The sequence below is a fragment of the Lissotriton helveticus genome, chromosome 6 (genome assembly GCF_964261635.1).
Source record: "Lissotriton helveticus chromosome 6, aLisHel1.1, whole genome shotgun sequence".
NCBI lineage: Eukaryota > Metazoa > Chordata > Amphibia > Caudata > Salamandridae > Lissotriton > Lissotriton helveticus.
The window spans coordinates 956,862,401-956,887,127 of NC_136067.1; the positions used below are offsets into that span (position 1 = coordinate 956,862,401).

The 24,727-nt window shown below is 42.5% G+C and overlaps 1 protein-coding gene across 4 annotated transcripts in view; it reads left to right on the forward strand.

Annotated features, from left to right (window-relative positions):
• LOC144761611 (potassium/sodium hyperpolarization-activated cyclic nucleotide-gated channel 1-like) overlaps positions 1–19,373 on the forward strand; it is a 1,852,618-nt gene extending 1,833,245 nt beyond the window's left edge. For all 4 annotated transcript variants that reach the window (XR_013595810.1, XM_078646912.1, XM_078646913.1 and 1 more), the window contains one exon: positions 19,171–19,373. The gene's annotated coding sequence lies outside the window, so the exon portion shown is untranslated. The remainder of the gene's footprint in view (positions 1–19,170) is intronic.
• The last annotated feature ends 5,354 nt before the right edge of the window (positions 19,374–24,727 follow it).

Below are 24,727 nucleotides of genomic sequence, written 5' to 3' on the forward strand. Positions count from 1 at the left end.
CCATTTTTAAGGAGGAGCAGCCCTTTGCAGCTCTTCGTCCTAATTACTATGGCCCTGTGTGGTCCTCCCGGTCCCAGATATGATTGATGTTCTAGCCCTCATAAAAGGAAATTGTAACTGTCAATTGGAAAATGTTTTTATTAGATATGTGCTGTTAACTATTCTGAAATTTAAAATGAATAGTCACTGAAATGCATAGGAGCTTACTAGATGATTTTAGGATTTGCTTTAGCTTAGGACTAGAAAAATGATAATTCTGTTTGTGATAGTGGTCATTACTTTCTCCTGCTATCTGAATGTTAATTATGACCTAATGCTTCGTTCGCTTTGTATTCTTGTTTATACCCGCTTAATGAGATGTTTAGAATGGAAAATGCCCACCTAGCAATGAATTAGGATTGATACATTTATGAAAAATTAATATGAAAATATTTTCTATGTTCCTACTGGATCATAGGAATGTCTTTAGCTCATGCTAAAAAGGCTATCTGTTAAATATTGAACGGATTTTTTAGCATGAGCTGAAAGCCATTTTGTATTTCGGGCAGCCATTTTGTTTGCCATGTGCTCGCCATGTGCTCTGTCCTCCCTCAGTGTTAACTGCTCTTGAAGTCTGCCTAGAGACAAATTATATTTAGCATCTTCCACCTTCGCACAAGCCCAGAAGGGCCTAGCTAGTAGAATGCACCTGCCTCTCTAGTATAAGCAGATCTTTTATGACCATCTCAGTCATTTTTGCATGCTTACATGAGCCAGGACTGCCCCTTGGTCTTATGCTGAGTATGTAACCCTCATTAAACAGAAACAATGGCCAGACAGGTTTTGTTTCGCACTCTACCACACCTAGCAAAACAATTCTAGGTTGGACAACTATTTGATTTAGTCATTTATACTTTATAAAAACGTTTTTGGGGGATCATTTCATATATCATAGAAAAAGAACAATTGTCACACAGTTATTAACACATAAAGACATAAAAAAATGATACATAATGCACAAAATCAATGTAATAAATTGCTGTACACACAAAATAGACAACTATACAATGCCTCAAATTACTTCATTCTAAGGCACCAGTCCTTCATATTACATATATATACAGACAAGCGGATATTACATTTATTGCGAGAGCCTGCTTGTCTAGCTGAGCCAGAGACTGTTCTTCTAATTGGGGTCCAACTTCTAGGGGAAGTGAGCGTGGTATATTTTTTAGTGCCCTAGAAGCGCCCCTTCTTTTTTGCTCGGGCTCAGGTTCAAGAGTATGTAACCCTAGGCATATAAGGCCTCTGTTTTCTGTACTCCTCAGACTGCCTCATTCAGTTGTTAAGGCTTCTGTGTGACGTAGTCTCACTCATAGGAGGTTAATAAATATGAATTTTATATTTCAGCTTCTTTGCCAATTTCTTCTTTGTTGGTTTAAAAGGACCAAGTATCAGTGGGACCCCTAGGAAGGTTTCTTGATTTCATCACAACAAGCTGTCAAGTCTACAAAAACTATTTGATGTTAAAAGTAGTTTAGTGGTAGCTAGACATATGTTTTTTACTAGGGAACAAGAAAAAGATGAGAGTATAGTTGCTTATGTTGCAGCACTATGCATACTTGCATCTGAGTGTGAGTTTGAACATTTCACATCACAACTTATTCAAGATCAGATTGTTGTTCATACTAATGATGGGAAAGTACAAGAGAAGCTGCTCACTCTCAAAAATCCTTAATTAGATGAAACAATATCTATTGTGAAAAGTATTGAACTTTCTCAAAAGTCAAAGAAGGAGTTAAAACCAGATCAGAACATGGTTGGGGTTGTCAAAGAAAAAAATGAAATAGTTCAAGCTCTGTTATTTAAGCAACGCACTGAATTTAAAGGTTCAAAGTACATGCCTAAGAGGTTTGAGAAAAATAATGTTATTTCTAAAAACGTATGTACAAAATGTGGGTTTACAGCTCATTTTCCAAATTCAAAAATATGCCCAGCAAAGACTGCGTCATGTCACAAGTGTGGAAAACAAGGTCATTTTGCAAAAGTGTGTAATTACAAAGGAAGTGTGAGTGTGGTTTATGATGGACAGGAAAAGGCATTTGCAAGTGATTCCGAGGTTGTAAGTTCATTATCTGGTCTGGTGGTTGTTGTAAAGGATGAATCTGAAGATTGTGTTGATCCAGTGGTTGAGATTTTAGTGGATAATAAACCCCTTAATTTGTTAGCTGATTCGGGGGCACGGATGACAATGATTACTGATGAACTATTTGAGAAAACTTGGAATGAAAAACCACTTAATCCACCGGATAGGAGTCCAGTTTCTTATGAGGGAAGAAAAATTTAATTATCTGTGTTTTTTTTAAAACTTCCCTGGTATTTAAGAACAAACACATTGAGGGTAAAGTGTATGTAGTAAAAAAAGGACTTAATATTCTAGGATGGTACCATCAAGGATTATTTGGCATGACACTTAGGCCAGGCACTAAAGAACAGGTTATCGGTGGTGGAAGACTACAGTCTTGTGGGAACATCTGTATCATGGTTTTCTAAATTTCCAAACGTTTTTGGAAATGAGTTAGGATGCATTACTGGATTTAAACATCTTATTAAAGTAAAAGAGGGTGCTGTTTCTATTAAGCACAAGTTATGTAATATATACCTTTTAGTGTTAGAGATGATCTGTCAGCGGAGCTCAAGAAAATGTGTGAATCAGTTGTAATTGAACCTGTTGAATCTTCTCTTTGGTTGTCTCCCTTGGTAGTTAGGAGCAAACAAAATGGAAGTCTTAGGGTCTGCATTGACCTTTGCAGTGTCAACAGTGAAATCTGGGTAGATTTTCATCCAATTCCTCGCACTGATGACATTTTGTCTAAGTTTGCTGGTGCCAAGTATTTTTCAAAAATTGACTTGGCATCAGCCTATCACCAAGTCCAATTAGACCCTTCATGTAAACATGTTACATCATTTGTTTCACCCACAGGTACATTTCAATTTAGGAGGATGCCGTTTGGGCTCGCTTCTGCTGCGTCTGTTTTTCAGCGTATAATGAAAAGGGTTTCGGAGGGTGTTGCTGATACAGTTGTATACCAGGATGATATTCTTGTGGCAGGTGACACAAAAGAGTTACATGATCAGAATTTGTGTAATGTTTTGAAAAGGTTGGAAACAAATAGAATTGTGGCAAATAAACTTAAGTGTATTTTTGGTGTGCAATCCATTGAATATCTGGGATATCAGATTTCAGGTGAAGGAATAGTACCAAGGGACGGTATTATTCAGGCAATTGTTGAGGCTCCTAGTCCGACATCAAAAGAAATGGTATCTTCATTCTTAGGAATGTGAGTTTATTTCAAATTTTTCAATGAAAACTGTACACATGAGAGACCTACTCAAGAAGAAAGCTATTTTCAAATGGGATTAAATCTGTCAAAATGATTTCACTAGTTTAAAAAAGGAATTGGGGTCTGGCAAAATGCTTACACCATTTGATCCTAGTTTAAAATGTACCTTGTCAGTTGATGCTAGTTTATATGGCTTGGGGGGTATGATTTCTCAGTTTAAACAAGGAAAGGAATTTACTGTGGGGTTTGCATCATGGGCTTTACATCCAAGTGAGAACAATTACTCAGTAATAGAGCGTGAGTTACTTGCATGCTGCTGGGCCTTTGAAAGGTTTAAATGTATTTTGTGGGGGAGAAGTTTTAACTTACTCACAGATCATAAACCTTTGGTTCCAATTCTTCAAGGAAAAGTGGTGAAAGAGCATACTCCACAGATTGCCAGGCTTAGCTCAAAGCTATTACATTACAGTTTTCACGTTGCACATATATCAGGTGTTAAAAATACATGCCCTGATTTTTTATCTAGATTTTCTATTCCTCTTTCTGATCATTATTTGAAAGAAAACATTGACGAAGATTGTCTGATTGCTGCTGTTGATGCTTGTTCAGTGGGGTGTTTCAATGAACATGAATGGTTTTCAGCCATGGATGATGCTTCAATTCTCAAAGATGTCAAGAATTATATTGTTTCAGGCTGGCCTAAAGAGAAACACCTTGAAAATCATTTTCATCCTTTTGCTAAAATTGCTGATGAACTCACTTTGGAGGAGGGTGGGATGATTATGAGACGTGATAAGTTTGTCCCACCTGAGTCATTGAGAAATCATATTATTAGTTTTGGACATGAGGGACATCTTGGACAAACTAATACCAAAAAGAGAATTCACAATTTTTATTGGTGGCCTTCTATGGATCGTCAAATTAATTCTGTGGTTGAAGATTGTTTGACTTGTAATGCTAGTGATAAGGTGGTAAAAATTGTTTCACCTCCCACCCAAGACGTCATGTTGCCTGATGGTCCCTGGTTAAAATTGGCAGTGGATTTTGTAGGACCATTTAATATTTTGCCAAGCAAATATAAATTTGCCCTTGTTGTTGCTGACTATTTCAGTAAATGATGGGAGGTTCATTTTATGTCCGATCCAAACTCTATGGAAGTTATTACATTTTTTCAAAGTTTCTTTGCAAGAGAAGGATTTCCCAAAGAGATCGTTTCGGACAACGGAGTGCAATTTACTACGAAAGAAATGTCAGATTTTTTGTCTCAATCAGGTATCATTCACAAACGAGTGGCCTTATATCACCCACAGGCAAATGGTTTTATTGAGAGGACAAACCGCATTTTAGTGGAATGTATTCAGTGGCCGGTTTCCTCAAAGATTGACATCAAGGAGGCAGTTCAGAATATGTTGTGGGCTCATCGTACTACACCAAGTGTTATCACTGGCTCAAGTCCATTTAGGCTATCAAGAGGTAGAGAAGCCTTATTCCATTTGTGTCCTGCATGGATGAAAAAATGGGGTTCCTTTATTCAGAAGAGGAGTGCACAGGACGGAGGTTCAACTAGTCAATCTGAGGTTGTGGTTAGGAAAGAAGGTTCATTTGGAAAAGATGACTCCATAAATCAACCAAAGTTGGATAATCTCAAAGTTTTCAATTCTAAAATCAAAATAGGTGATTGGGTCAAAATCAAATCACCTCACAATGTACCTAAAGGATTATCTAAGTTTGGTTCTCCGGTGAGAGTTGACGCTCTTGCTCGGTGTGCCTTTAGAGTCAATGGGAAAAACTGGTGGAACCTCTCACGAATATACAAACTCCCTGAGAAAGTTGTGTTTCAACTTGGTCTTAATCAATCTAATGATGAAATTGATATAACATCTAATTCTATAGGAGGTTTGAACTCTGATTCAAAATTGAAATTAGTTCCTCCAAGGAGGAGTAGTAGGATCCGTGTTATACCTAAACGTATGGATCTTTGATCTATATTTTTTTAATTGGAATTTTACTATGTAGGTTTACATGGTATGCATTTGTGAAGTAGTATTTCCACTGTTAATGCAATTTTTATATATTTTTTTATTTTCAATTGTTCATCTTTATCATTTTTGTTGTTATTATATATTCACATTTAATTTTAGATCTATTGTCATGATTATAATGCATTTGTTTGGACATTTATCTTATATTATTATATTGTAAAGTTTTAGAAAAGAAGTTAGGTGTTGTAGTAATCTACCTTATATGTCTACTATCTTGCATGCTCCCACTATGTCATTTCCATTCCCATAGTGATAGAATGTTAACGTTTGAATATTCACCTGCTCCTCTGTATTGGCAGTTGCCTGGGAGCTGCTGAGACTAATGGTCATTAAAATACATCTATCTTAACACAATTGTGTGTGTGGACATCACTTCATAAACTTACCCAAGTAGCTGTATGTAATTCAATTAGAAAGTTCAACTTTGCAGCCCTTGGTCAGTTTATTCCATAGGTGCTTCCAGTCTACCTGCTTGAATCCTTGTCAACATAAAATAAAGGGGTCATGAATTTGACCAACGTGGAACATTTTTTGCAAAATACAGTTTTAGTAAAAATGTATTAAATAATTTGTCTTCACTCATGACTCTTAACGTTTCCTAGAGTAAACTTGCAATTTCAAGGAAGGTTATTAATTGGAAACTTTACTCATTTTCAATTGGCCACATTTTGTACATTGTTTATAAAATGTACCCTCTCTGTAATGGCGGTTTAAGACCAATGATTATTATATCATTGTTTAATTTATTCAAAACTTTAGCTTACTTAACTGGGTCCTGTTCATATACATTAAAAAAAGGCATTTGATCCCGGTGTCCTGGATGATCTGCACCCTTTCACAACTCAAGTAACTTCATCATCTGTAAGCTTTATCCTTATAACATTTCCCAATAATGTTATAAATGTCAATTTTTTTACATTCTTGTATAATAGCTTACTGTACGCTTGCCAGGCATTAGTTGAGATAACATGTCCGCTACTCCTACAAATCTTCAGTATAGCCAGCTAGCCTCCAGAAATTCTCATGACTCTTAAATTGATTGATTGAAACATATGCAGCTAGTCGACGTCTTTTATGTCAGATAATTCAACACGGTCTTTCGTAATTTCGTTTTACCTGATAGATTTTTCGATCTCTGTAAAGATCGTTCGAGAGCATTCCCTTATTCTGTCCTGTGTTTGATTGTAAGCACAGAGTATAATTTCCTGAAAACGAACCATTTATTATCCTGTATTTTTTTTTACAGCATTGTTTCCCTCCCCCAGTTTTTCTAAAATAAAAAAAGAAAAGCCAAAATATGTATACAGTTACATTTCCCCAACACTTTCTGTTCACATCAGGGTATCAGCAAAGGCTTCTGAAACTGCAAATCATTTTCCCATATTTAGGAAAACATTTCTAATACCCACCTGTGAGTTTTGTGACTTCGTATTTCGGTACTCAATTCCCTCTCAGGTCCCTCCTTTGATGCAAGATTAGGGTACAATCCAAACGAAATATCCAAGTGATCACTTTCATCATCATAATCTAATGGACCCTACATCAATAAAAATGTACATAATCTGAAATTGCTCTTAGTCCATAACCGATATGGGTATGTTGTACTGTGTTATCAGAGCTAAATGTATGATTTAATACATCGATCTTCTAAAACAGGGAAACCCTCTTTGGGTAGCTGTTGCGCCTTACAAATTTAACTAATAAATAAATAAATAAATAAATAAAACATGAGACCCATCATTAAATTTCCCTTCCATGGGGAATAACACAGCCAATTGTTTTAATCAAGTACTTCACCTCATCTCTTCCCAACGCCTCCTAACTCCCGACCATTCAGCATTTAGAGAAGGCTGAAGCACAGAAATGGCGGTCCTCATATTTTAATGAAGGGAAGGGAGCACTGCCAGGTGAAGGCTGCCTGGTATTACTCTTAGCTGTTTTTACATGATCAGCCATTATTGCACAGACCTTGATCTGCATTTACATGGAATTCGTATGTGCAGTACTGGATGCTCAAAAAAATTGAATTTATGCAATTCATCAATACTCCAATGACACCCATCTCCACCAGAGGATATAATTCTTAGTTTAAATCTGAAGATCTTCCTTCATCTATCTAAACAGGAGATGGGCATTGTATAGCTCAATTTTAATCAGAATGAAACACATTTCTGCTTTTCTGCTCTGTCTGCTCTGGTGATTGTCCACTCTCTTATTCAGTCCTTGCTTCCCCAACACTATGCACTTCAATCTTTCCTGCACTAACCCCTTTGGCCAAATCCTTAGGTTTCATGATTTGTATTCATTTCACTCTGCAGTCCAACACTTCTAATACGACAAAGTGAGCAAATTATCAACTACATCCTTTTTGGAATCAAAGGGCTCTTGTTTTCCATTGTGAATTAGTCAATAATACATTTATGCACTGAATGTGCCTGGAACAAACATTTCTTAGAGAAAGTTCAATGTTAGAATATGTTGGACTATTGTGTAGATTTCAACAAAGCCTATATAAAGACAACAGTTCCTGTCTATAGATGATTCTGTGGCATGGCTATGGCCAGACCATCATTGATATTTGTTGAGTTGGCAAGGCGCGTCATGCCCTGACTTCCTTTTGGCAGTGTCCTCCTCAATGCTCCGTCATACCTACAGCCAATTACCCACTGGACTCCCTATTCATGGGAGGTCCATGCATGAGCATTACCTAATTTCCTGACAGCCTGAAATTTCCTTTCTTCAGCTGACATGGTTTCAGATGGGCCATTTGACCTGTGCAACTATGGTAAGCTTGAATCTTAGCCCATGATACAAACAGACTATCCACATGAAGTTAAAAGGAAATAACTGAGATGCTGTCATGCAGATGGAAAGCGGTCACATCCCCTATGCGAGTGTTGAACATTGCAAGTACTAATGGAAGTTCATCATTTCGGTTAGGGGTCAGGCTAGAGATAGGATTCCTGGTGGTGCTGGAAGAAACCCCAGAATGTAGATGTATATTCATTTAATCAGTGAAGCAAGCACCATTGTCCATACTATGTTGTAAATCAACTATGATGGTGGTCCTGCCCTGTTTGTCTCTTACTCATTTCGAGTCAGTTTATTTCTCCTCATGTTTTTCCTCTTTCTATGTGTTCTGCATTTTGCAGCACACATAGAAAGAGGAAAAAGCCTACCAGGATTGTTTTTGTGCAGGAAGGTGATCCTTCCTGCACGTAAACAATCAGGCCAATAACATAGGCGCCCTTACACCATGGTGCAAGTGTACCTGCGTTGGTGGTGGGTTGCCGAAACGGAGCCAGCGCCGGGGAAAGGACAGGCTATTAGCAGTGCATAGTGGTGCAAAACCTCACATGGTATCTACTATCAAGTGCATAAGATATTTTGCACTTGCGTAAGTCTTCCTCGCCACATGAGTAACAAAGTGAGTTTCAGCTCCACACCAGAACCCTCCAAAGCAAAACGTCAGCATCCCATGACTCCCATCCCTCCCCAACATGGCCGACCCACCTCACCTCTGACCCACCATAAGAGGAGAGCCGGCCCATCCCACAGCCTGTTTCTTTGGTTCTGCGCTGGACGCTTCATGCGCGCTTACAGGTAAGTCGCGTCCTGCTCTAGCAGGTCCCACAACCCTGGGTTAAGAGGCCCTGCTCCAGCTGGCCCATTTCTGGGGTTTCCCCTCTCCCCCTGTTAAAGATTGCAGGGATCTGTTAGCATGAGCTGAAAGCCATTTTGTGCTTGGCAGCCATTTTAGTTAGCCATGTGCTCGCCATTTGCTTTTTTACTCTTCCAGAGCCTTGCACATGCTCAGAGGGGCCTAGCTAGTAGAATGCACCTGCTCCTAGTATAGAACTGAACTCAATTGCATTGTCCCTACAGTGGAAAACGTCCCCAAATGCACTCAGAAATGGGGTTTCAATAAAGTTAATTCACAATTTCTTGAAGATTTTTTTATCTGATGTTTTAATTGGAAATCATTTCATTTTTCAATTATTCATCATATGTTTCATTCATAAATCATGTTTATCAACAGTAATCGAGCCCTTGCCCAATGCATTTCGGGCCTAGCCCTTCATCAGGGGAGGTTATTTCTGCCAACAAAAAAATTTAAATACACAGCATTATAATGAACAGTAGGCATGTTGCTGTTATGAGCCACAATTTAAAGCTGTTTCTTGTTTTCAAAGAACCTTATATCCCAAGGTGCTCCTCGTCAGGGGACACTGGTAGAAACTATGTAATAATGGTACCGACAAAAAAAAGGGAAAGAGCCGTGAATAATGGAACAAGGTAAACGATAGGATAGAACTGTGGTAAAACTGAGTGAACAACGTGTACTGAATGATGAATAAACGTGAAGTACAAAGGTGTCACGAAGATAGCATTCACTCCACTTCGTGATTTCAAACACAATGGTGACTTACATGTACAATCAGGGTTGTGACGCGATAAACATCAAAAACATCATACTGGCGTGTTGCCTGAAAATCAATATGAAGGGAAATTATTACCCCGATCAACATGGCGAGAAACGCATAATGCATTCTATGCTATTGAAATGAAATGAAAAAGACTCACGGGTTCGCACTCTCTGTGTGTGCAGAGTTTACCTTCTCGTGTACGGCATGGCTCGAGCTGAAACAACAGCGAGACGTTAGGAGATTAGTTAAGCACAAATCTCCATGTAAAACATTACCCCCGGAAAATTTGAAAATCTTCTTAACCCGAGTTCACAAACACCAGCCTCCTCAGATGATTCCTTTCAATATACGGAAGCAAGTTTAAACGCCATAAGTCACCCAAACGGAGTCACGTGACCGCACGGGCACCATCGAAAAAATATTATAAAGAGTGAAGGAGGAATAGAAAAAAGACCCCCGAAAGGATTAATAACCTCCTGATTCATGTTTAACGTCAAACACGAATGTATAAAACGAATTATAAGGAGGGAAATATTAAAAAAGGAAAAAAGTGCTGGGAAACATGGTCCGATGTGAAACAGCCGTCGAACGTGTCAAAGACGCATTGAAATGAAATGCCTATACATAAAATGAAGTACAGAGATTTTCACATACATCATAAGAAATGTTGTCACTTCCATTGCTATTATACAATGTCCTTATCCTTTAGTGTGTTTACAAAAAACAGTTTAAATCCACTAGATCATTAAGTCCTTTTGGGTATACAGTATTTAGGAAATTAATCCAAAATACCTCTCTCCGTAGTAGATGTTGGGTGTTGTCCCTTCCAGGGAGGATCTGGGTTTGCTCCAACACTAAAAATCGTAACTGGCTAGGATTGTGATTGTGAGCATTAGAATGTGTGGCCAATGGTCATTTGGAGCTCCTCGTGCGAATGTTACTTTTATGTTCAGTTAGCCTGGTCTTTATTTTTTGTTCTGTTTTCCCCACATAGGCCAAGCCGCATGGGCATTTAATCATGTAAATCAAGTTACTGCTGTCGCACGTAGCTGTCACTCTCAGTTTGATTTTCGTACCTTTATTGGGATGTTGAAATTCTTTGCCCTTTATTATGGCATTGCAATTTCCACAATTGTGGCAAGGTATGGTGCCTTTGTGCATGAGATTTTTTTGTTCCTCCTTTTGATTTAATAGTTCCTTAATGTTTTTAATTCATTGGTATGCAAATCTGGGTGGATTGGAAAATATTCCATTGAATTCATCCTCAAGGGTTAATAAAGGCCAATGTTTTAAGATTATTCTTTTGATGTGTTGACTTTCGGTGGAGTATTTAGAGACAAAAACCATTCTTGTGTCATCCTTTAACTTAATTTGTGGTTTCAACAAGGTAGCACAGTTTAATTTCTGAACTTTAGATGCTGCTTCTTCTAGGATTCCATTTGGATAGCCTCGCTCTCTGAATTTTAGTATGGTATTCTGCATGCTTTCCTTGAAAGACTTTTCTGTTGATGAGATTCTTTTTATTCTTAGCAATTGCGAATATGGTAAATGTTTCTTGAGCGAATGTTGATGAAAACTTTTGAAATGTAAGAGATTGTTTTGGTCAGTGGCTTTGGTGTACACAGTAGTTTCCAATTTCCCAGCAAGATTATGTATCATGACATCCAAGAACGTGATCCTTTCCTTATGTATGTTATGAGTAAAACTGATTCTATCATTTACCTGATTCAGTTTGGTTTTTGCTTGGAGTAAGGCTTTTTCAGATCCCTTCCATAAAATGAAGATGTCGTCAATATATCTCTTATATAAAATAAGATTCTCAGACCATTCATGTTGATTTAAGATGTTATCAGTTTCGAAACGATACATGAAGATATTTGCGTGAGCGGGTGCTGCGCAATTTCCCATGGAAGTTCCAGATGATTGAATTAAGTACTCATTATTCCACTTAAAATAACTGTGATAGAGGGTAAAATGGAGAAGATCCATGAGAAATACTTTTAGCTAGTATAGAACTGTCAGGCTATTCTTACTAATGTGCTCAGTTTGGATCTCCTCCCACTTTGTTGAGCAAGCAAACCTTGTATACCCATATTAGTCATTTTGCATGCTGGTACATGCCAGAACCTCCCCTTGGTTTTATGCTGACTATGTAAACCTAAGCATATATAAGGTCCCTGTTTTCTGTACTCCTTAGAATGCCTCCTACAGTTCCTGAGGGTACTGTGTGATGTAGTCTCCCTCATCTGAGGTAAATAAAAAATGTCTTTTATATTACAGCTTCTGTGCCAATCTCTTCTTTGTTGGTTTAAACAACCAGGTGTATCAGTGAGACCCCTGAGAAGGTTTCTATTTTCGCTACCCCCCCTTCCTCTGGCTATGGGGATGGGCTAGGCCCTGCTATAGCTGGCCACCGGGTGGGCGGGGGCAAACCGCCCGTGTTCTGGCACGTTTGTTCGTGGGTGTAGTGTGGTCATTCTACGTCTGGAGCCGAGATGAAGCATTTTGCCTTAGCGGCTCGTCTCAGCTCCAGTTCTCATACATTGCCGCGTCAATCCTTACCGGCATCTCCGTGGGAACGGGCCGGACTCTGTGGCTTTGTCCCATCTGGGAGATGCATTCTGGAGTGGCTTTCTACGGGGGGACCGGGCTGCCCTGTGTTCCACCTTGGTCCTCTGGTCTGCCCTCTGTCTTTGACGCTTGTGTCAGGGCCCTTCAGGGCATTCTTGGGATCGCTTTTCTCACCTCCCTGTGCCGACTCTATCCGTATTGCAGCAGGGTGGGGGGGAGAAAAGGTCCCATTTTTTTATCCGACGCAGGAGCATGTCATTTACGGCAGCCCAGCCTTCAGGGCCTGTTCGCGTTCCATGGGGGTGGATTCGCACCGGGTGGCTTCCCGCGTCTAGGGGATGCCTGGCTACGAAGTAGCCGTGAGGTTTTTGCTGGTCTCATCATGCTTACGACAGTATTTGGTATTTAAAGGCAGGACATCTGTCTTTTTAGAAAAAAAAATCAGGGGTGAGTGCTTTAGCCTACTTCTCCTGCATTTGTGTTTGCCTAGCATTGAGCAAGATGCAGATGTTCCTGTGGTGGCAGGCCCTGCTCTCTACCTCCTGCTGAAACCCTGTCTCTACAGACAATGCAGTCACTGATTCAGGCGGCTGCTGCCTTTGAAGAGCGTGATGGTGGGTTTGGCCCCTCTTTCCCAAAATGCCAATGTCTGGACCCCCCTCTGGGTTATGAGGTTGAGGATGAGGCGGACATCAGAGGTCAGTATGTGCAGGGCAGGAGCTGAGAGAAGTCCTGCAGCATATCAAAGCCAACATGACATTCCCGGTTCCTACTGTCGATGAACTGTCAGATGATTTCTTCATGCAGTACCAACACAAGGAGCCTGGATCCCTGCCTCTTCATCCCTCGGTGAAGAAGATTATTGACAATGAATGGCTGGAGGTGGATAAACATACTTTTCCCTGTTATCTCTCCAAACGTTACGCCATCCAGGATTTTGCGGAGGACTTTTCCTCCTCCGTGAAGGTTGATTCTCTCATGGCTGACCTTGCGTCACAGGGGTCCATTAATTCTGAGTATGCTTCCCCATCGGACCCTGTTGACAAGCAAATGGAAATTGCTACTAAGCGGACCTATGCGGCTGCCATCTTTTCCATCCCGGCATCAGCCGATTTGTCTTACATGATTCAGTCTCTGTTTAAAGACTTCCAATCATTTTCTGAGTTGTTGGAGCAAGGTGCTGACGTCCTTCCTACGCTGGCGATCATGGAGCAGCAGATGTGGCTCTTGTCTGATATATCCTTCGACTCCTTGGGGGGCCGCCGCTGGAGCCGGTGGGGCTGCTATCCAGACCCATTGCAAGATCTGGCTCTATCACTGGAAGGCACATGTGGCCCCAAAACACTATCCTGATGAAGATCCCTTTCACTGTGACAAAGCTTTTTGGTGCTTTCCTGGAGGAGATGGTCAAGAAATTGGCGGAGGACAGGAAACATTTGCTTCCCATCAGCCCTTCTCATGGCCGATTTTTTGGTCCCAGAAAATCTTTTACGCCTTCCTCTATTCCCATGAGTGGCATGCCCTTTCGTGGTCAGGGTCGTGGCTGGGGCACGCCGTTCATCAACAAATCCCGGTCCCAGCCTTCTTCCTCTGCCCAGCATTTAAGTCCTGCTGTTTGTTCAGGGGGAGTTGGTAGCTTCCCTGGATCTCCTGGATGCTTACCTCCATGTGCCCAGCCACCCGTCTTCCCAGCATTTCCTACGATTTTGCGTGGAGGGTAGACATTTCCAGTTCCAGGTACTTCCCTTTGGTTGGTCCTCAGCCCGAGGGTCTTCACAAAGGTTTTGGCCCTATTGGTTAGAATTCTCCACAGGGGGGGAATTAGGATTCTTCCTTATCTGGATTACTAGCTGATATCTGCCTCTTCTCTTTCGAAGGGGACTCTACACGTACAGAGGGTCTACGAAGTCCTCTCCACCCATGGTTTCCTGATCAACCTCGATAAGTCTCTCCTGTTGCCTTCCCAGGACTTGGTATTCATCGGGGGTCACCTGGACATGGTCCAGGGGTTAGTGTTTTTGCTTTTGGAATATGTCCATGACCATCAGCGGTTGAGGGTTTCGGGGTTGATGTCGGCCACCATCAATGTGCTGCCATGGGTTCGCCTCCATTTGTAGCCGTTGGTGAACCATCTCCTGTCCCGGTGGGCTCCCTGTTCGGGGATTACGATGTCCCGGTTGTGCTGTCCCTGCAGGTTCATGCCGATCTGGGCTGGTAGTTGGTGGAATCGAATCCCTCCCGGGTCCTTCAGTTCCTGGTGTCCCCTTCCCGGGTGGTCATGACCGATGCCACCATCTTGGGCTGGGGGGCTACCTCGGTCTGTTCAGGGTCTGTGGGACAATCTCCAGGCAGATTGCTCCTCCAACGTTCCGGAGTTGAAGGCCATTCACCTGGCTTGCCTGGAGTTTGCCCCTCTGCTCCTGGGTAACCATGTCTTGGTCTGGATGGACAACCAGGTGGTGAAGAGGTACATCAATCATCAGGGGGGTGCAGGGTTCATTCTCTTTGGCTCTTGATGTAAGAGCTGATGTCTTAGGCAGAGACTTCAGTATTGTCCCTCAGGGCGGTTTATCTGCTGGGCAAGGAGAACGTCGTGGTGGATCACCTGAGTAGGGTGTTTTCTCCAATGGTTGCCATCTCCCTGAGGGTCTCTGTGTTCCGTCAGCTGTTGGTCCAGTTTGAGCACCTGACGGTGGATCTGTTCGCGGATTAGTTCAATGCTCTCCTGCCCCACTTCTGCACTCTCTCCTCATGTCCAGGGGTGTGGAGGATGGATCCATTGTCATTCTGTTGGCCCAATTCCCTGCTGTACACATTTCCCACAGTTCCCTCGATTCCTTGTGTCCTGTGCAAGATCACAGAAAGCGTTTGTTCTGGAGGTTGTTCCCTACTGGGTACGACGTCCTTGGTTTCTTCTCCTGAGGGAGTTGGCTGTGCAGGAGTGATGGGCGATTCTGGATCTCCCTTACCACTTGTGGGGCCTCCAGCTCCCGTAGGAGGTTTTGTATCGGTTCAATCTTGAGGCCTGGCTCTTGAGAGGGTGACGTTGATGGCACAGGATTGTTCCCCAGATGTTGTGGATTTGCTTCAGTGTTCCCATTGTCCTGCTACTCTGCTTTCTTATTCCCGCCTTTGGTCTCAGTGGTGTGTGTTGAAGGAGCTTGATCCTGTGTCTGTGGATCCCTTGAAGGTTCTGGATTTTCTAGCTGAGTGGTTTTCCCTGGGCTTGGTTTCTTCCACTTTGCAGGCTCAGTGGGCGGCCTTGTAGTCTTTTCGCAGTCCGGTGCTGGACTGTGTGGTTCCTTTGGTGGCTCGCTTGCTTCGCAGTTGCTTTTTGCAGCGTTCTCAGGCTGTTTGTTTGACTCCTTCCTGGGATCTCCCTTTGGTGTTGCGGGCCCTTCAGGGTTTGCCCGGTGAACCCTTGGGTTCGGTTGATTCGTGATTTCTTACCTTAAAGGTGGTGTTCTTGATGGCTATTGTGGTGGGTTGGATCAGGGGGCTGGGCTCTTTTCCTCACTCTCCTCCGTTCTTGCAAGTCTTTGCGGAATGTCTGGTTTTATGCCCCGGCCTGAGGTTTGTGCCCAAGGTTCCTTCAGTTGTCAACTGCTCCAGTGAGGTGGTGTTGCCCTCTTTTCCTGCTATTCCGGAGTCCAGGGCTGATTCTTCCCTTTCGCTTTTGGATGTCGGTCAGGCGGTCTTGGTGTATTTGGACCTGACGGCTTCTTTCTGTTATAGTGACAGTTTGTTTGTCACTTTTGTCCCTGTAAGGTCTGGTCATAAGCCTTACCTGGCCTCTTTAAGTTGTTGGATAAAATAGGCTATCTTGCTGGCCTACGGGTCTCAGGGGTCTGAGTTGTCGGCCCAGGTTCAGGGTCGGTCCACCAGGAGTCTTTTTTTGTCTTGAGCCTCTTTCAAGGGAGTTTCTGTTGAGGATATTTGTCAGGCCTCGACCTGGTTTGCTGAAGCGGTTCTCTGAGTTGGTTCTCCCAGCTTGTGATTTGCCTTTCTGATGGGTAGTTTTGTCCTTTGACTGTGTTGTTCTGGATTAATCCTGGTTCTTTGGCATCTCCTTTTTGTCAGTGGTTTCTAGTGTGACATAAAGCCGCTTGGCTTGGGTATGTAATTACAAAAAGGAGGTGGTGATGGACAGAGTATCTGAGTTAATCAGAACACTCCTACCCAGTCAACAGATCAGGGCTTGATCCATCACCGTTTTTTAGCTCACTGCACCATCCCAGTTCAGAACCTGGCTATATGCAAATTAGTCTGTCCCTGGCCCAGTGCATCATGGGAACAGGGCAGACCAAACTACCAAGCCAATTCTTCACTGGAAAGGAAACAAGCTTCCGGGGACCGGTTTCTGGCATTACAGCCGTCTTCGGCCCGGCTTGCTTGAATCCTGATGGTGCAATGAGCAAGGGACTCATGTCTGAGCATACCCTTCCACACTCATGGTGGCCAAAATAATTACAAAAAGGGGGTGGTGATGGACAGAGTATCTGAGTTAATCAGAACACTCCTACCCAGTCAACAGATCAGGGCTTGATCCATCACCGTTTTTTAGCTCACTGCACCATCCCAGTTCAGAACCTGGCTATATGCAAATGAGTCTGTCCCTGGCCCAGTGCATCATGGGAACAGGGCAGACCAAACTACCAAGCCAATTCTTCACTGGAAAGGAAACAAGCTTCCGGGGACCGGTTTCTGGCATTACAGCCGTCTTCGGCCCGGCTTGCTTGAATCCTGATGGTGCAATGAGCAAGGGACTCATGTCTGAGCATACCCTTCCACACTCATGGTGGCCAAAATAATTACAAAAAGGGGGTGGTGATGGACAGAGTATCTGAGTTAATCAGAACACTCCTACCCAGTCAACAGATCAGGGCTTGATCCATCACCGTTTTTTAGCTCACTGCACCATCCCAGTTCAGAACCTGGCTATATGCAAATTAGTCTGTCCCTGGCCCAGTGCATCATGGGAACAGGGCAGACCAAACTACCAAGCCAATTCTTCACTGGAAAGGAAACAAGCTTCCGGGGACCGATTTCTGGCATTACAGCCGTCTTCGGCCCGGCTTGCTTGAATCCTGATGGTGCAATGAGCAAGGGACTCATGTCTGAGCATACCCTTCCACACTCATGGTGGAGAAAATAATTACAAAAAGGGGGTGGTGATGGACAGAGTATCTGAGTTAATCAGAACACTCCTACCCAGTCAACAGATCAGGGCTTGATCCATCACCGTTTTTTAGCTCACTGCACCATCCCAGTTCAGAACCTGGCTATATGCAAATTAGTCTGTCCCTGGCCCAGTGCATCATGGGAACAGGGCAGACCAAACTACCAAGCCAATTCTTCACTGGAAAGGAAACAAGCTTCCGGGGACCGGTTTCTGGCATTACAGCCGTCTTCGGCCCGGCTTGCTTGAATCCTGATGGTGCAATGAGCAAGGGACTCATGTCTGAGCATACCCTTCCACACTCATGGCTTGGGTATGTGCTCACTTCATTACTCTGAGTATAGTTTTCCTCACCACATGAGTTCCTATCCCTCCCTCCCTGTTCTTCTATCGGCTTTATTGATTTGGGCTTGGTATTTCCCCAGGCTGTGGGATGGGCCGACTCCCCTCTTATGGTGGGTCAGAGGTGAGGTGAGTTGTCCATGTTGGGGAGGGATGGGAGGCATGGGATGCTGACTTTTTGCTTTGGAGGGTTCTGGTGTGGAGCTGAAGCTCACTTTGTTACTCATGTGGCGAGGAAGACTATACTCAGAGTAATGAACATTACAGGTAAGTAACCATGGCATCACTTTGCATCAAGGAGGTATTACTGAGAAGGATCAGTACAAACTCCCGTGGGTTTTGGCTCAACGTCTAGTCTACTAGTATCAGGCTTTACAACAGGCAGGACTGTGTATGGCTTGTGATAGATTTAATTAAAACAGTCACGTAAATTCACAGTCTTTAAATTCAGTCTTTGGATTACCACACAATAGTTAAAATCTCCAATAATCACCAAACGTGCATGCTTAATCAGAAGCAAACATAGCAGTTCATAAAATCATCTGGAAAAATCAGTCCCTAGGTAGGCGGTTTGTTAATAGAAAAGCATAAGAGTTGTTCAACAACATCAGTCGAAATAGTAACCGGAGGTTTTACTCCAATAACCTCTGTTTGCTTTTTAAATATACCCTCACTCAACGAAGTAATGCATATATCTAGAGGTCCTTCGGCTCCAGGCCGTCTGTTCCTGTAACTCGTTTTGGCAATGTTAGCTCATGGGAAGCTGACATATTTTTACCAAAAATCCTGGGGTTGAGTCACTGGGAGATTCTATGTTCTTTTTTAAATATTGAGGCCTACTTGTTCGATGAGTGTATTAATATTATCTTGGCTTTCACAGTCCAGCCTTTTATGAGGGCAAGTGTGTTTGGACATGTGTGCATACCAACACGAGATTGAATGTAGACACTGAAATCAAGTCTTCTTTTAACTTAAAGCAATTGATCATATATATTTCAATGCAGGTGATAAATACGTTTTATACATTCAGACAATACGCGCCTCTAGTCGCAACATACAATATCTATTTTCAACTTTGGGTGAGCAGTGAATCTAGATTGCATTATTGTCACAGAGGAATTTCTTGGCGAAGAAATAGGAAAGTTATCACTTAATATAATTTCTAAGATACGAACATTTTACTGGACAGTATGTAATTATTAATGAAAATTGTGATATGCTACCTTTTGATTCGATATGTCTACTTTGCCTTAATGATGTTTAAGTATTTTTTTATTTTTTTATAGTTCGTCGAACTGGAAATTTACCTTTCTGATGAAGTAAATCGAAGATTCCTAACTCTGACTACAGTTCCCTCATTATATATAGCTCCAGCAAGGATGCTGTATTCCCACTGGGGGGAAAGATTCTTCACCGTGCTATATAATGTTTACAGGACAGATTGGGTTTCATGTTGCCTTTTAGGTAGTAAAAACATGTTTAAAATGTTGCTTGGGCTTGTGTTTTCAAAATAAATGTTCAATGCACAATCTCAAACCGGAGTTCTGGGTTGCTGATGTTATAAGTGGAATCAAAGTTATAATTTTAATATTATGTGCCTTTAATAGCTTTGTGATTGAAAAAAAATCTATAATTGTAAAATCAGGTTGGGCCTGATGTTCTAACATGAGGAATACAGATTTCCTAATTGCGGTTATCTTAGAATCACAATTTTGAAAGCAGTATTCCTAATGTCTGAACCTTTATGGGCCACATGTAGCAACCAATTTTGTGTTCGCACACAGGCCGGTTCGCAAACTGAAAAAAAGGCTTTTTACATGTATCCAACCTTATTTTGTGATTGGCAACCTGTTCCCAAATCACAAAATGAGTTTGCGATTCGGTATTTGGAATGGGCTTGTTTAGGGCGTCCCTTACAAATACTGAATCATAATGGTATGTAAGAATGTTTTGTGACCATGAAGACGATCGCAAAACGTTCTCATATTTTGGTGGTAACCATTTGCAAACAGAAAGGGGTCTCCAAGGGACACCTTCCCTTTTGTGAACTTATCAAAAACTTTTTTTAGGAGCAGGCAGTGGTCCTACAGACCACTGCCAGCTCTTCAAAAAATGAAATTAAAACGTTTCATTTTTCTTTTTGTAAAGCATCCCGTTTTCCTTAAAGGAAAATGGGCTGCTTCACAAAAAAAAGATTGCTTTGTTCAAAAGCAATCGCAGACATGGTGGTCTGCTGACCTCAGCAGGCCACCATCCCTGCGATTTTTGCGATTCCTAATGGTTCCAAATTGCGACCTACCTTATTTATTATTCAAGAGGTCGGTCATTTGTGACCCACTGGGAATCGCAGAGAATGTTTCATAAATGCTGTTTTGCGACCTTTTAATCGCGAATTGCAAGGATTCGCAATTAGGGTATCTCAAAATGCTTTCTTAATACATCTGGCTCTTAATTTCCAAATATTGATTCCTAGTAAGTCACAAATGGAGCTGCATCAGAATATTAGTGAGGTAGGTTGCAATTAGTAATTTACCAATCCAGTGGGAATCGCATCCATCACAGACATGGTGGTCCGCAGTATTCAGCTGTCCACCATGTCTGTGATTGCTTTTAAATAAAGCAATTTTTTAGGTCGAGCCCAGCACCGCACATGTGCTGCTCTGCAAGGCATGCTGTATCTACTCGGGGTGCTGAGACCACGCCCACTACTTTCCATTTGTTTTTTCCCATGCCTTTTTTAATTCATTTATTTTTATTGGTAGAAGGTATACCGTTGTCCTACCTTTGGGTGTGTTTCACACTTGGGGCGACTGGCCCTGTTACACGTTGCATTGCTATTTGATGTGTTTATTGTTTGTTTGCGCACTCTTGTTTCACTGAATTGGTCAACTGATGTGAACACACAGCTTTAACATGGCTGCGCTGAATTTTTCAACACTTTTATTTGATGCGGTTGCAGTTGCTTGGGCAGCAGGCATGGGAGGCGTAACGATGTCACTTGTTTCTTTCTGAATTGCTCCCACCCGGTTTGCGAATGCGTACACATTTATTTCCATTGTTTCATGTCCTCTAACATGGCGGTGGTCAGGACTTCCATTATGGTAAGCGATTGGAACATGTGGCGCTCACTTACAGGCTCTGTGAAATAAAACACTGCTGTATACAAATTATGGGTTTGGGGAAAAAACATCTGCAGTGCTTTGGGAATCACATTTGAAAGGGACCCTGATCATTACCCTGTCATTAGCTACCATACTACATAGGATCCAAAAAATGCCACTGCAAGCAAAACAAGATGGTAAATTGTAAGTGCAACTTGTAGGCACATGCACTCAATGCGCATTACACATGCGCTACTCAACTCAGAAATACACACATACTGAAAAAAAACATATACTGCGGTAAAAATAGAAGAAAAACTCAAGTGTCTCATCTTTTTGGTGTAATAATTTACCCTGGGGAGAAACACCTCCATAACTAGAGGTAAATTGGTCTGGGTGGTCGCCTAGGCAACAAATCAGCGTACTGCATTCTGCGGGCACTTGATTCAAACTGGCACCCCTGTAATGCAAGGAAGTACCTTCTGTGTTTGGTGACCGTTTCTAGGGTGCAGCATGAACTGTCTGATCTAATTCATTGAATGCCCGCAGCACGGGGGTTAGGAGCACATACAGCGCCGGGGAGCCATGGAACACAAGATCATTGGATTTGTACACTACTGTGCCGCCAAGCTGGTAACTCGTGGGTGAGAGGCAGGGAGACAAGTCCTAAAAAAGAAGTGGGGGGACTCTCCAAGTTAGGTGGTGTCACAGGAAGTGACACCACGGCAGGAAATGACACCACAGAAGGAAGTGACATCACAGCAGGAAGTGACATCACATGTGCCGCAAATCTATCATTTGCACATATTGCAAGATTTAACAATTGAATCTGCGCAGTACTTAAGCCTGTGACTTAAGGTCCCAGTATGGAGGAATTAACAGCCCAAATGTGGATGAAGTTTGGGGTACAACTACATTAGTCAAGCCATTAAGTGCTGTAAGCGAGGCATACTAAAACATGGCACCATGAACAAGAGCAGAGTTTGTGCGTTGAAAAAACCCAAAGAAAACCACATGCTAAAAACTACAATAGTGATTATGATTGTACCATTTGACAACCTAATTTATACGCAAAGCATAAAATAAATATGGATAAATACAGATAAAATGGCCAAAAGATAAATATGGGTAAATGCAGACGGAAATGTTAAAAAAAAAATACCATAAAACCGGAAGCCCTACTTCAGGTTTCAGTGCAATATACCTAGAGCCACGGGAATTAAGCCATTAATCCAATTCTGTGACATAATTCCACATATTATTATAGGCATTCTGCATTTGCCACATAATCCATCATCTACCGCATAGAACACAGAATTTAACAACAACTATTTTTTTTAGCTCAAACTAACCAAAATAACTGAAATTGACCTGTGGTGCCGCTCAGTGGAAAGCCCTGCAAAGGCTGATCGGTCGCCTTTCTGTTGCTTATTACTGTATTTGGATGAGGTAAAACCTTTCCCAGGCAGTGTAAACATATAAAAAAAGTTACAAAAGAATTAAGAAATAGTATCACAAAAAGTGCTGCATAAGGTCGAACAATTTGCCTTTTCTTGCTGCATAATTTGATTCTCCTCTGCCAGTGGCCCTGGTAATGGCACAGAATCGAATATCTCTTCATAAGGTGTACATGATGCACTTTCTCCATCCCTGGGCGTATGGGGACCAAAGGTGTCCATAATAATGAGAGACCCACATTCCAAAGCTGTAACACGAAGAGATGGGATGCACTTTTTTCCGGTTGTTTGATTGCTCGGATTGAAAAATTGCAAATATAGTGCCCTTTTCTGCACCCATTGAAATCCGATACCCAGAAGTCCTAGATGCAATAAACAGCACCAACCACGAGTTTGCCCGTGCAAATTTTGGTGTTTTTTGCGCCAAAACAGCATTCAACTATATTTTCCGGGACTTTCCACCCCCAATTAAATTTCGCTGGTTTGACATGGCAAAATTTCAATAGGGAAAAATTCAGATAATGTGAAAATGTTCCACTACTTCTAATGACAGCATCTGCACTGTACACAGGTGTTTGTAAAGGTGGGAACCATTTTAAGGAGACTCTTGTAATCTAGGCTTAACTTAATATTGTAAAAAGAACAACTGATTAACAGAATGCAGAACAATGCCATACATTTACCCCAGTACAGAGATCTAGACCTAAATCCATCGTTTTTTTGCTCACCATGCCATTCCAGTTTGGACCCAGCCATATGCAAATCAGTCTTGACCCTGCACTCAATGGCAACAGTCCAGCCCGAACTGCCAAGCCAGATCCTCCCTGGACTGGAAACAAGCATCCTAGGACCAGTTTTGGGCCTTCAGCCCTCATCAGCCAGGATAGCTTGACTCCAGTGACATGGAGAGCACGGGACCCACGTCTGGGCACACCCATCCCACTCGTCTGGGAATACCCATCCCACTTGGGGTGACAAATGCAAAAAGATCAATTGGTGGACAGAATGCAGAAAAATGTCATTCATTCACCCCAGTACAAAGATCTGGGCCTAAATCCATCGTTTGTTTGCTCACCAGGCCATTCCAGTTTGAACCCAGCCATATGCAAATCAGTCTTGACCCTGCACCCAATGGGAACAGTCCAGCCGAACTGCCAAGCCAGGTCCTCCCTGGACTGGAAACAAGCATCCTAGGACCGGTTTGGGGCTTTCAGACCTCATCAGCCAGGATAGCTTGACTCCAGTGGCATGGAGAGCACGGGACCCACGTCTGGGCATACCCGTCCCACTCGGGGTGACAAATGCAAAAAGAACAATTGATGGACTGAATGCAGAACAATATCATACATTCACCCCAGTACAGAGATCTGGGCCTAAATCCATTGTTTTGTTGCTCACCATGCCATTCCAGTTTGGACCCAGCCATTTGCAAATCAGTCTTGACCCTGCACCCAATGGGAACAGCCCAGTCCGAACTGCCAAGCCAGGTCCTCCCTGGACTGGAAACAAGCATCCTAGGACCGGTTTCAGGCTTTCAGCCCTCATAAGCCAGGATAGCTTGACTCCAGTGGCATGGAGAGCACGGGACCCACATCTGGGCAAAGCCGTCCCACTCGGGGTGACAAATGCAAAAAGAACAATCGATGGACAGAATGCAGAACAATGTCATACATTCACCCAAGTACAGAGATCTAGGCCTAAATCCATCATGGATTCAACCCAGATCTGTCACTGGGGGTGAGTGTCTGAAAAGTTTCAGCGCTCCGTCCATCATCTCCTTGTGTTTGCTTTGTTCGCCCTAAGTTGGCAGGGTATGCCCAGACGTGGGTCCCTAAGCGTCTCCATATACTCCTGGTATGGCCCCCAGACATCCCTAAGGCAGGACGTACTGGGAATCAAATCAGAATAAAGCTCACTGTTCACATTACAATATGCGATACTGCGAAACCATCCCTGAACTGTAGGGGCTGTGTGTCGACCCCAATGTAATGCCACCTCACGCTTCGCCAATAGGAGACATAGAGAGGCGAATCTGCGCAATTTCTTAGGGAATGTGACAGTGTATCCAAGTAGTGCCACCTCTGGAATCGGGGTCAGCGGAATACGCAGTATCAAGCCAAGTGTGTTGTGAACCCGTACCCAGAACTCGTGCAAATTTGGACATGTCCAAGTGAGGTGCGTGAAATCAGCATAAGATGCGGAGCATTTACGGCATGTGTGAGGCCTAATGGGATCTATTTTGTGCGCAAGCGCTGGAGTATAATAAATGCGACTCAAAAATTTGA